Genomic DNA, 14,254 nt, shown 5'->3' on the forward strand with positions numbered 1-14,254 from the left:
TTGTGAGACTCCCCTGCCCCATCTCTACTGCTCCTTGTCTTGTCTGTGACCTCTTTCCGTTGACTGCATCCTAACTGGCTTCTCTTCCTCTTGTTTTGAACTACTACAATCCGTGCTTCCTAAAAAGCCAGAGTGATCTCTTGAACATGTAAGTTTGTTCAAATCACATTCCTATCAAACCTTCTAGTGACTTGTAACTGTGTTTTGAAATAAGCCTTGAAAGCTTATGAGATGTGTGGGGTACAACATAATCAAGTTCCTGTCCAACTCCCTTTTATTTTGAGTATCCTTAATTGTACTTCAGATTTACCATCTGTGACAAGAGGCATACATTTCCAGCTTTCTTTCCTCCTGGTCCAGGATCCTCTCTCCACCCTGGCCTTATTGGAGAAATTCTTCATTCTTTTCCATAGCCGTGTTCTTTTCCATTATATCTGTAATGCCTTTCTGCTGTGGGTGAGATCTACCTCCCTGCCTCCTGACTATGGATTTGGCCCCGTAACTTCCTTTGGCCAATCAAGTGTGATGAAAAGGACAGTGGGCAGTTCTGAGACTCAGCCTTAAGATGGCTTGTGTATCTTCCTAGTGTCTTTGTACTTAAGTACTCACCAGAAGAACATGTCCAGACAGACCTGTTGGTCCCAAGAGGCAGATAAAGGTATAGGGGACAGAGTACTCTCATCCCCAATCTAGATCAACACACCCATGGATAGTCTTCAGACTCAATAGCTAAATAAAATGCCTATTGACATATGTTGCTACTCTTATGTGGCTGTTTGTTGCATAGCATAATCATATCCATAGGGATTCACTCACCTTGGGGAAAAAAATAGTATGGATATATGGCTTAGAAGTTGTTTGATCTAGAACAGTCGCTTCATCTCACAGACTCAGTCTCCTTAATTTAGTAAGGAATAAAAATCCCTCTCTGCCTCCCTCAAGTGAGCATAGAATAAAGTAAGGGATATGAAAGGGGCTTTACAAAGTCTGAATCACCTAAGCTCTGTGGGTCAAAACATACTTTCTCCCAGCCATACATTCTGTCACTTTGGTCACCACCTAGTCCTCTAGACATTTTCTCCATTTTTAACCAATGACCACCTGTCTAAGCCCAGAGTGTCCCTTTACAGATGGAATTTACAGCCTTATCAACTCAATTGTTCTGTCTAATAAAGAGTCTTACAGGCCTGAGAGGCATCCAATTTCACAATTGTTGGAGTAACTCGATCATTTCTACATATATGGTTTCACCAGCCAGAGAACTTGTAGATTGTGCAGGCTTTACCACGTACACCACCACCACCAGGCTGGCCTTCAGGCAAGCTCTCTCTCCAGTTCCCAAGGGATCCAGAAGTCTGGAACGAATAAGCTAATAGATGGGAGTCTTTACCTTTTTTTAAAAATTTTACTTGGCTAAATTGGTTTTCCTAGGTACATAGAAGGGAGGAGGAACTGACCTTATCTCTGTGGAGATGTGCTTTAAAAGGAAGTTAGTAACACATTTTAGTTTTGCAAGTTAAATCTCCTGCAGTATACGTGTCTATATTTATGTAGGTATGTGTACGTGGAGGGGAGGTAGATGTTTGAGTGAGGATATGGTAAATAAAAGGAAGAAGAAACCTGCATTTTTTTTTTCCTTTGCTAATGTCAGTACTTTTAGTCTGGGAAATAACTCGAAGGTATTTTAAATTTATCAAATGTTCCCTGGTTACTCCTACTCCTCAGGGATTGAACATGTTATTCCCTCTGCCTTTCAAATCTTTGTTTTCTTATCCCTCCTGCTCCCCTCCCTTTCTCTGCTACCAGCGTGCCTGTGCGTGCACTCATGCACACGCATGCCTCTTTTGATTATTATCCTTCAAGTCTGAATTTGGACAACAGTGCACAGTGGTGAAGGGTTCAAACTTTACCGACAGACCACCTGATACTAAATAGCTGAGTCATCTAGGGCAAATGGTTTAACCTCTGGGTCACACAGTATCTTCATGTGCAAAATAGGGTAGTAATAATTGAATCTACTTCATAAGATTATGAGAATTAAATGATCCATATATAAATGTGACCAGGGCCTGGCATCTACAGCTGTCTAATTGTTTGCAGGTATTAGAATCCTTTTCCTGGAAGTTTTCCCAGTCCCTGGTATGGTCCCTAGTAGGGACAACTTTCATAGCATTCATTTTCTTCTTTCCCATTAGATTGTAATCAGGGGAAGGAACCACCGAAGCCAGGTGAAAACGTAGCATAATGCTAGTCACATAAAATAAGGAAACATCTTGAAGATCATCTCCTCCAACCTCGTTCATGTCTTTACATTGTCCCATCATAACTCATCTTAGAGCTTGACCACCTATAGTGACTATGAGCTCCATGCCTGCCAGATGCATTTTTGCCAGTTTTCTTTATATTGAAGTCATGTTTCCACATGGGTGCAATTTCTCACCGTTTGGATTAGGTCTATCTTCAGCCACACAGATGATCTTCAACATGACATTTCTTCAAAGTTCTGGTAGTCAGTAGTATGTTTTACCAGAGCCTTCCCTCTGGAAGATTAGCCACTCAAAATTTTCTCCATCACATCTCATTCTACATAGCTTCAAACTCAAGAATATCATGTATTTCCTCCATAGGTGGCTCATTATTGATTTTGGTAATGTTCTTGTCAGTACAACAAACACTTCCCTAAGTATGTTCTAGGGAATGCTATCTCCACAGATGTTTTAAGATATGGCCAAAAAATTACAAGTTACAATAAGCTTGGGAAATGCTGTGGTAAACATCATTAAATTGTGTGTTTGTATAAGCTTTCTTAGATTTTTTTTTTAATATTCTAATGTGCTTTGTGAATCTCCAAAGGCTCTTGCAGTATGCAACTTGTCTCAAGATTATTTGACCAAAGAAACAATTTGTTATTTTCCTAGGGCATCTTCCATGACTACTGTACCATAGAAAATACATTTAGGGATGCTGAACCAATATTGGTGTAAACTCTTGATTAGATATTCTAATCGTTTTTTTTAAATTAATTTTTTAACTTTTTTTTTCCAAAGATTTTTTATTTATTTTTGAGAGCGAGAGAGAGCATGAGTGGGGGGGGGGGGAGCAGAGGGAGAAGCAGACTCCCTGCCAAGCAGGGACTCCAGTGCAGGACTCCATCCCAGAACCCTGTGATCATGATCTGAGCCAAAGGCAGACACTTAACCGACTGAGCCACCCAGACACCCACTGACTTGTTTGTTTGTTTTTTAAATAAACTCTTAAGTTTAGGTAGACAGAATTATTATAAAAGTAGTACAGAGTGCTCTTATATACTGCATGCTTACTTTCTCCTATTAGTATCTTGCACTAGTATGAAGCACTTGTCACAATGAACAAACAATATTGCTATGTTATTATTAGAGTCTATGCTTTATTCAGATTTCCTTTGTATTTCTATTATGCCCTTTTTTTTCTGTTCCAGAATTCCATCCAGAATAACCTATTACGTTTAGTAGTAGTAGTCCTACTTCCTTAGGCTTCTCTTAGTTGTGACACTATCTCAGATTTTCCTTCTTTTTTGATACACTTGACAGTTTTTGATGAACTTGACCAGGTATTTTGTCGAATCTGTCTCTGTTGGGATTTATCTTATGCATTTCCTTCGGCTTAGACGGGGCAGTGTGTTTTTGGAGGAAGACCACAGCAGTAAAGTGTCATTCTCACCATATCCTCTCAAGGGTACATACTATCAATGTGTCTTATCACCCAGATCACTTGGCTTGAGGTAATGTTTGTCAGGTTTCACCAATGCAAAGTCACTTTTTCCCCCCAGCATAAGAAGGAAATTTTTCCATTACATTAAAGGCAGCATATTACATGAATATTTGTGATGTTTCTGTATGGGAGTTTTAGTATCCTCCATGTATTCATTCAGTTATTTTGTCAGTATGGCCTCATGCATATTTATGTTATACTTTCAATTATAACCTAATACTGTGTAGTTCTAATCAGATGTTCCTGCTTTGATCATTGGAGCACTGTGAATTGAATCCTGTGTCCCTTTGATAGAATCCCATCATTGTGTGTTGGGTGTTGTGTTTTGAGGTGTTTTTTTTTTTTTGTTTTGTTTGTTTTTAAGCACTTTCTTACTTTCTAGCACTAGAGAATGCTACACACTTACCTTGTGTGTATTCTGCCCAACTAGATATGCTCCTTATTACTGAGGTGTTTTGGCTCATCTTCTGTATTCCCTGCCCTTGTTCTAGCACCAGCCATTTCTCCAAGGATTCCTGGTTTCTTTTATTAGAGAATGATATCAGGAACCAAGATCTGGGTGATAGGTATGCTTGTGGTACAGGGATGTCATTGCTTCTGGGCCCCACCACTGTCAGAACAAGGGAACATATGTATATGCCAACCTATGTAGATTAACATATCCATAAATATTTCTGTATGTAATTTGTATCTTTTTTTTGATTTTTTTAATTTATTTATTTGACAGAGAGAGAGACAGCCAGTGAGAAAGGGAACACAAGCAGGGGGAGTGGGAGAGGGAGAAGCAGACTTCCCGCGTAGCAGGGAGACTGATGCGGGGCTCGATCCCAGGAGGCCAGGATCATGACCTGAACCAAAGGCAGACGCTTAACGACCGAGCCACCCAGGCACCCCTGTAATTTGTATCTTAATATTAAGCTAAAAATGAGTTAATATTCTCCAATTTCATTCCGTTATTGCACAAATCATTTTAGCCATCTTGCCTTGCTTATCGGTAACCTTCTACCCTGACAATGGGTAACCTGTCTCTAACCATTTGTCATCCATAAACATAACTGCTCAATTCCAATATACCTGTATAGTGTCTTTCAATATTTGTAACCTATTTACCTGTGAGAAGCAACTTTATCAACTAGAGTCCAGTGCTACGTACATTGTTCCTGTAGTCTTACAGATTACACTTATTTCCGAAGTTACTTAGGTCAGCAACTTTTCTATCACCCCTCATGGGATATTAATGCCTGGCCATTGTTCATTGCTATCTAAGCCCAAATTGAAATACTAATTTCAAATATTTTATCTCTCTCTCTTTTTTTTAAAGATTTATTTATTTTAGAGAGAAAAAGAACATGCTCACAAGCAGGGGAGGAGCAAAGGGAGAGGAAGAGAGAGAAAGAATCTCAAGCAGACTCCTGCTGAGCATGGAGCCTGACACCCTGACACGGGGCTCGATCTCATGATCCTGAAATCATAACCCGGGCCAAAACCAAGAGTCTGATGTTTAACTGATGGAGCCACCCAGGCACCTCTCAGATATTATCTCTTAATTAAAGTAATTCCTCCCTTTCATATACACACAATTTAAATATTCTACGGAACTTTTATTGACTTAAGCTTCTCTTACTTTAGATTTTCCTCTGCCCCTTAGCTATTAGGAAAGATCTGGCTCTGAAGAGGAGATCTCTGATCACAAACAGTAGAAAAATTAATGGGCTTATTTCATGTGTGTCAGTATTAAGGCTGACACTGATTTTATTGAATGATGAAGTAGGGGTCCTGAAAGATGATCTGAGATGTGCTGCAGAGGCTCCCTTCTCTATAGAGGCTTCTTATTTACTTATCTGCATTGCTGATACTATCTCCTCATGCTGGTCTGAAGTGTTCTTCCTTGTAACTACTTTTCTGATCCAACCTATTTTAGAGTCAAATACCTCCAAACATTTATGGCGTATCCTGTGAAAAAGAGCTCTTGCTTAGTGAATGCATGCTTAGTGACAACACTTTGCTGGGTAGTTTGCTTTAATCAACATACACAATATTCAAATTAGTCTATAGCAATGAAACCTCACCATACTTATTTACAAATGAATTAGCAGTTTAGAAACATGGAGTAACTTGCTCAAACCTACACAGCTACATAGGGGTAGGGCAGAGATACAACTCCATCTCATTCCAAATTAACTTTATGTACATCAGCCACCCTGCCAGAACATAGGAATATATGAAATATGAAAATCCCTGCTAGAGTCTGTTTAGACCAAAAGGCTACATGTCTACTTCATTGCATTTGTCATATTAGATCTCTCTTGAGAAATTTTTTGAGCATACAGATTATTTTATTTGCAATTTATATCCTCAGTGCCTAGTATGGGACCTAGAATGTAGATACTTCCAAGAAACTCAGTAGATACATGTTGATTATATGAGTATTAAGCTCCTATAACTTAGATTTCACTCATAAAACTTGCTTTGTGGTGGCCATCTTGGCTTGCTTGATGTCCTTTTAACAAATCAAGCTTGCTTCATGCAACTGCTTCAGAACCATAGCATTTTTTGTCTGCTGTGATTGGAATGTGCTTACCCAGTCTTCCCATCATTTACTTATCTGTCAGGTTTCTACTCAAAATCACCACCTCGGAGTTTTGGTGTGTTTGTGTGTGTGTGTGTGTGTGTGTGTAGGTGCACCGTATCTAAATAGCACCCCTCTATCATTCTCCGTTCCTTTACTCTAATTTTTATAGTAATTATCATTATCTGTTATGGACTGAATTGTGTGCTCCCAAAGTTCACAGGTTGAAGCCATAACCCCCAAATGACTATATTTGGAGACGAAACCTTTAAGGAGGCATTTAAGGTTAAATGAGGTCATAAGGATGGGTTTCTTATGCAATAGGATTAGCGTCCTTACAATAGGAGGAAGAGGCACCTGCGATCTCTCTAAACTGCTAAGAGAGAAGATCACTTGAGAATATAGCTAGAAGATACCACCTGCAAGTTAAGGAGAGAGGCCTCATTGGGAATAAACCCCGCTAGCATCTTGATCTTGGATTTCCAGGCTTTAGAACTGTAAGAAGATAAATTTCTTGTTTAAGCCACCCTATCTGTGGTATTCTAACATTATATTCTATATTTATATGTTTTCCTGTGTCTTCTAGAATATAGGTTAAGAACTAAAAATATCTCTTGTGCCATTGCTGTGTCCCCAAAATGTAAAATAGTGCCCACATGTAGTGGGTGCTTAATAAACCTTTGTTGAAAGTATAAACACATGTTAATTGAAATTATATTGGTCAATCAAGGGAGTTATTGATTGTGGCTAATTTCAAATAATCATAGGCCAATCGTTTTAAAGGTTCTTAGATGTCATTTGGTCCAAATTGCTTCCCCAAAAGGAGGACTGTTCCTTGATTGACCATCTCTAGTAAGGAGGAGTTACACTTATGAAACAGGACCTTTCATGCCTGAATATTATCATTCTTAGGAAGGAAATTCCTTTAGTGACTTCAAATACCATCTCCTTCCTCCAAACCCAGATTTAACTAAAAACTTTCTTGCTAAGTTCACCAGCATTTTCTAATTTCAAACCCACTGAACAATTTGCTTGACCCTTCAGTGACACTTGACACTGTTCCCGTATCTCAGCTTTGTCTTCTTAATGCTCCTCTGGCTTATATGATCACCAAACTTATCAAATGCCTTTAATTGACTCTTCAACTTACTCTTTCCCGTTGAGTAATGATGTTACCGTTGCATTTTTCCTTGTTTCCCTTATTTGCTCAATCTACTTGTCTTTGGACAATTTAATCTACTCTTGGAGTCCTATTGTCTACAAAACTGACCACTACTGAATGTATGATTCTTGTCAAGATCTCCTTGTTGAGCTCTCTATCAACATAAATGAGTTCTTCTTAGATATGGTCATAAGGAGGCTCCTGTTAATGTAAATACACAGCCAGTATTTCTAGAATAAGCCTCATTATCTTCTCTTTCCCACTCCCTTCTATTGCTCTCATCCTTAGTCTCTGGTCTGCTAATCTTATGCTCCTACGTATTTCCTGCCCAGCCATTGACATTATCAGACTTTGGAGTCAGAGAGTGGTACTTTTCCAGGGCTCCCAAATTATCCTTCATCATCTGCTTTAGAAACAGCTGTTAAGTGTGTTTGATCTACTATGAGGACTCCAATTTTCCTGCAGCTTATCTTCTTCCTCAGTGAATGCTAACTTTATTTGGTTCCCAATCCCTTCCACAGTTTCAGTCACAGGTATCAGAACTCTGAGGCAACTCTTGGGCTTCAAAGCTAGGGCCAAAGCAAGCTGTTGAATGTCAAACATTCAAAGAGAACCTGGCCAATCAGTAAGTTCACAAGAAGATTCCGTAATCACACGCTATTCTTAAAGCCCCCAGGAGAAAAAGAACTAAGCTTTTTCTGGATGAATATTTGATAAAAATAATTTTAAAGATATTTAAAAATTTAACATGAAAAAATTCATTTTTTTCCAACTGCAAGGAGTCACTTCAGTTGTCTTGACAGTACTGACTGAATAATTTGAGCTGAAAGGGTGAAGTGGGAGGAGAAGCTTTGCTTAATACAATTCTCTTTCCCCTTCCCCCACTCCTGAGACAGCACATTAATCAGCCTCAGTTGACTGTCTGTCTCATTCCTCTCTTAAATAATACCTGTACCAGATGTGAAATGATGCATGTGTGTAATTCCTAGAAGAGATGGCTCCAGATATGGAGTTCATGGGAGAAAGGATGCAATTATAGAAGCGTGGTCAAAGGAGGCCGAGGTGTATGTGAGGTTGCTGGAGTTTTATTTCTTTTGTTTTAACTGATTCCTTGGGAATCTTAGAACATCAGTTCTCAACTAATAGAGCTGGAATAGGCCTCACAGAAAACTTCACCCAAACCTCTGATTTTACAAATGAGAAACTGAGGCTCAGAGAGATAAGTGATAGTGTCAGCATGAGGGATGCAGATCCTCTGAATGTTATCCCAGCAAACAATTTACTAAACCATGTCATTTGGGTGAAATAATAGCATTCTACTTAGGATCTATTTTCTCAGCATATAATTTTTGCTCAATTCCTTGCCATTTGGCCACTACTTTATTGAAAATGCTCTCTTGCATTAATGACAAATTCATGGTCACCAAAGTCATTCATTCTTACTGGACATCCTGAACAAGTTACCCAGTAGATAGTTACATTTTTCATGATAGTTTCTTCTGTGTCAGTCAACTACCTTAGCTCTCTCCCTCTCTCTCTCTTTTTTTTCAAACTACTCTGGCACTAACTCTTAAAGTTCTGTCTTCTATATTCAGTAGTATACCAATAAATGCTTAACAGCTGGCTCTCTGGGGTGGGGCCAGGAGAAGGGAACTGATTTGAGTATGCTGATGTCCATGGTTTAAATACTCCCGGGGTGCCTGGGTGGTGCAGTCAGTTAAGTGTCCAGCTCTTAGTTTTGGCTCAGCTAGTGATCTCAGGGTCGTGAGATCAAACCCTGCATCAGGCTCCGTGCTCAGTGCAGAGTCTGCTTGGGATTCTCTCTCCCTGCCCCTCCCACTCTCTCTCTCTCTCTCTCTCTCTCTCTCTCCAAAATAAATAAATATTTTTTTTTAAATTTTAAAAAATACTCCCAGTATTGCCTAGTTCAAGCTACCAGTATGATAAGTCCATGAATACAGAGTTAGGAAAGAATATACAAAATCCATTCAGGCAAGACTGGGTGAGTCAGGTCCAGCACACGACTACAAACACTCTCTAGGTTCTGTCCCTATAGTTTCATTTTTGCCTCTATTCACACATCCATACAAATATTTACATACGTGTTAATTTTGTTTAAATGACTACCACTTTTTCTTTTTTTTTTTTTTTTACTCTTTAGTTTCCACCCAGCATTTCTCTTTAGTTTCCACCGAGCATTTCCACCCACTGTCTGTTTTCCATCTTACTTTACATTTGCACATGACAGAAATCAACAGGCCTCCTTCTAATTTGCCATCTTCCACATCACAAATGTTCGTATCAACTTAGCTCAGGATGCCACACCCTTCACTCTTGGCTTTTTATTCATTCTTACCATACATTTAATGGATACCTGGGCCCTGTTAAATCTATATACACATTAATAGTGCCATCCAACTCTCACTTCCTCAATATATGAGCCCCAGTTTATTTGTGTCACTGAAATGGAAGCTAAGCATTTTGCCTCAGATATCTCCTTTGGCAAATGGATCATTCACATCTATAAAGAAGTATTTTCTTCTAAAAGTAAGAACATTCCATTTACCACACTAAAATGCCTCTCACAGAGGATCCCTTCACCTGTTGGATAAAGGACACACTGTTCTCTATGTCAGAAGTCTGGCACATGGTGGCTGGATTCTCTGTTCAGGGTATCAAAGTGTCACTCAGACTGAGTGGTGTTCTGGGATCTCCGGGAATTAAAAAAAAAGCAAAAAGCCCCCCACCCCCAAAAAAACAACAACTAATCTTTTTCTAGCCTCATTCTCATTGTTGACAGAATTCAGTTCCTTGTGGTTGTAGGAGTGAAGTCTGTGTTTACTTGCTGGTTTTCAATAAAATACTGCTCTCAGCTTTTGGATGCCACCTGAATTTTTTGCCACATGGTTACCTCCATCTTTAAGCCAACGACAGTGCACCAAAATTACGAACTTCCTCTTCTGCCAAAATCCAGAGAAAATGTTTTTCTTTTAAATGGATTATATGATTAAGTCAGGCACATCTGGATAATCCTCCTATCTTAAAGTCAACTGATTTGAAAACTTTATTATATATGCAAAGTAAATCCCTTCACTGCAGTACCTAGGTTGGAGTGCATCGAATAACTAGGAGAAGGTATATGTACATACGTGCATGTACTAGAGGCCAAGAATCTTAGACTATCTTAGATTTTTGCCCCCCATAACATCTGTTGAAACTTTGATTACACTACCTCCTTCCTTAATATTCTTTAGGTCAGAACTTCAATATCACCCTGTATGGAAACTCCTTCTTCACAACCCTAAAATTCTACTCTTTTTTTTAGTACTGTTTATCTCCATGTCTTGCCTGTTTTTTTTTTTTTTTTCACATTAGTTATCAAAATCTATAGTCATTCCAGATTTTTGCTTGTTTTTTCTTTTTTCCCCTCACCAGATGCAAGCTCTATGAAGCCAAAGAAAGATTTTTGTCTTGTTCAACAATTTATCATTCACATTTTATGCTGTAAATGCTTAATAAATAATTGATAACAAAATTATTAACACCTTCCAAATTCTACTGACTTCTTCCCTTACGGTGGTTCTACTCTATCTATCTTGGCTCCCTCTCTGCTGTGTTGTCATTGATCCTAGGCTTTTAAGTAGACAGAACTGAGAATATTTTAAGTAAAAAAGTATCACGAATTCATATATTGTTTTCAATTCAAACTTAAAATTGAGGGTTTTTACATAACTTCTTTGATTTTATATTTAAATCATGTATCTATTATTTGATGCTCTTGACTTTTAATCAATACAATTTACATTACTTATTTGCATGTTTTATACATGAGGCCTATGTGTGTGTACATATAAGATCACTTTTAAAAATATCAATATTATTGCTAATAGGACTACAGACAGTGGTTTAAAGATTACTATGCAGTGTTTTGTCCTTAGAATATACACCATTAGGGATATAATAAACCAAAATTTTCTGTTATAAAATTACTGAAGTTAACTTTTGTTTCTCTGAAGCAATTGGGTTCATTTGTTCAAATATGTTTTTCTTTCTTTTTTTAAAATATTTTATTTATTTATTCTAGAGAGAGAGAGAGTGCATCACAAGTGGGGGCAGCGGGAGAGGGAGAGGGAGAGAGCAAGAGAATCTCAAGCAGGCTATGCACTGAGTGTGGAGCCCAACACAGGGCTTCATCTCACGAGTCTGAGATCATGACCCAAGCTGAAATTAACAGTCGGATGCTTAACCGACTGAGCCAGGTGCACCATGTTTTTCTTTCCTTTTTAAGTTCAGCTTTGTTTTTTAATTTGTAAAATATTTTCATGGTTCCAAATTAAAAACTCTAAAACAATGTATTTTTAGAAAAGTATTTATTTTCTTCCCTGTCCCTCCTTCACCCTCTTCCCTCCCTGCCCTGATAACCATTTTTATTCGATTTGACTTATCCTTCTCTATGTCTACGTGGGTGGGTCAGTCCACATGCATGTGTGTGTTTCCTTGTTAGATATATGGAAAGAAGCACACTGAAAACACTGGTCTGCACCCCCCACACCCCCCTCCACTTAGCAATGTATGCTGTAGATATTCTATAATTTCCTTTTTTTTTTTTAAGATTTATTTATTTATTCGATAGAGATAGAGATAGCCAGTGAGAGAGGGAACACAAGCAGGGGGAGTGGGAGAGGAAGAAGCAGGCTCATAACGGAGGAGCCTGATGTGGGGCTCGATCCCATAACGCCGGGATCACGCCCTGAGCCGAAGGCAGACGCTTAACTGCTGTGCCACCCAGGCGCCCTGATATTCTATAATTTCTATGACGAGATCTTATTTATTCTTTCTGCATACTTTTTTAGTATTCCGTTTTTGGAAATATATCATGGTTTATTCAAACAGTTCATTAATGAAGGGTATATGTATGTTTGTAATTACAAAAAAATGCAATTGCGTTGTAATCATAAAAAATTAGGTGTAGTAAAAAACATGTGCACATGTCTTTTCATATTTTGGCAGTTTAACTTTTGATGGAGCTGCTGTGAATGGTAACAAAATTTGCTGTATCTTCTCTCCCCCTGCCTCTCCAAATATACCTTTCTCTCCAGCAGAAGAATATTTACCTGTTATGCTGTGTGAACTCTATGTCAAGCCCCACTTCAGAATCTTTAATACCTACAGAAATTACTTTCTCCCACACTTCTATCTAGCCATATTTTATTCATTATTCTGGTCACATATTGAACTCCAGCTTTTCCATATATTGTTCCATGCCCATCTCATCTACTACTGCATTCTTTCTGCTTTGAAATTGCATAACGGGATTACTCCTCTTGGAACATAATTAGTAACCATCCTGTAGTTTTATTGAGATGTGGCATATGTCAGTATCATATTATTACAGTGAAATATTACATTCTTATAAGGCAAAAACCATCACATCTTTTCTGAATCTCTCATAAACTCTATCATTGGATTGATTACAATATAAGCATGCAATAAAAGTACTTACTGAATTGAATTAAATCAAATTGGATTGATTCTCCTGGATCATCAGTATTTTCTGAGGCATGATGTAGAGTTATTCTATTGTGAGCAAACATACCTTAGTGAAGCACAAAGTAGAATGGAGCATTTTTTTTTTAATGGAGCATTTTTTTTAATGGTTTCAGTATCTATCTTATTCAACAAAGAAAAACAGTGGGCATATAGACAGAAAGATGGGTTACAACACAACCAGTTAGGGGTATTATTGTGGGTCTGATTTAAAGGTACTGATACCAGGTTGCATGGGTGATATAGTGCAATAAACGCGTATTTAAAAGTTGCTAGGAAACCTATGGTGTCCATAAACAAAAATGCCTTACTGAACAGAATCCGTATATAATGACAAAAGAGAAACATAAGATTTTTGATCAGTAGAACTGGCTCTAAATCAGTTTTGTCACTTTCCAATTATGTTCCATTGGACAAATTACTGAACCTTATTGAGACGAAGGAGATAGTAATGAGAGGCTCAAATATCTGATAATAGGATTGAATATCATAAAGTATTAAAATGTGATTTTTGACTCTGTTATTGCTAGTTACAATTTCATAAATAAAGAAATAAAACCAAGAATGGTGAAATGACTTCCATAAAATTACAAAAAGAGTTGGTGTCAGTTTTGGAACTTGAACTCAATGTCTTTATCTCTGATCCAGTCATAGTTGTCCATCTGTCAGCTCTTCAGTGTTTCACTATACTTCTTTTTAACACTGGTGGAGTACCCTCGCATTGCCTTTTTCTACTAGTTTCAATAAATCAGGTAAGCGAACACACTCTATTTAACCACTTTGGACTTGTCTGTACATTTTCATTTAGAATTATCATAATATTTTTGTTTTTGAGCTACTCGCAATGGAATATTTTTTTCCTACTAGAACCTGAGCTTTGACCTGCCACTTCATTGAATATGGACCAAAAATTATCACTTCCAGAGTCATGATTTGCAGTCACTTCAAGCTGTCAACCTGAAAGTGAAAAGCTCTGAATTTCATAATGTATTCTCAGAGTCAAGTGGTCTTTCCAAATAAGATTTTTTTTTATTATGTTTAAGAAAACCCGTATAGCATTCCCTAGCTCCTTAGTGTTCCAGGTCTCCAATGTCAGTTCCTGAAGTAACTAGAAAATCTGCCAAATCTGACCTTCTTTAAACAACATCTCTCTCTTTTTTCAAGAAGAAAACTGTAAAGATCAAGTCACAGCTGCACGTAGTACCTAATTAAACAAGTGTAAGAAA

This window comes from Ursus arctos, unplaced genomic scaffold (genome assembly GCF_023065955.2).
Source record: "Ursus arctos isolate Adak ecotype North America unplaced genomic scaffold, UrsArc2.0 scaffold_18, whole genome shotgun sequence".
Classification (NCBI taxonomy): Eukaryota; Metazoa; Chordata; class Mammalia; order Carnivora; family Ursidae; genus Ursus; species Ursus arctos.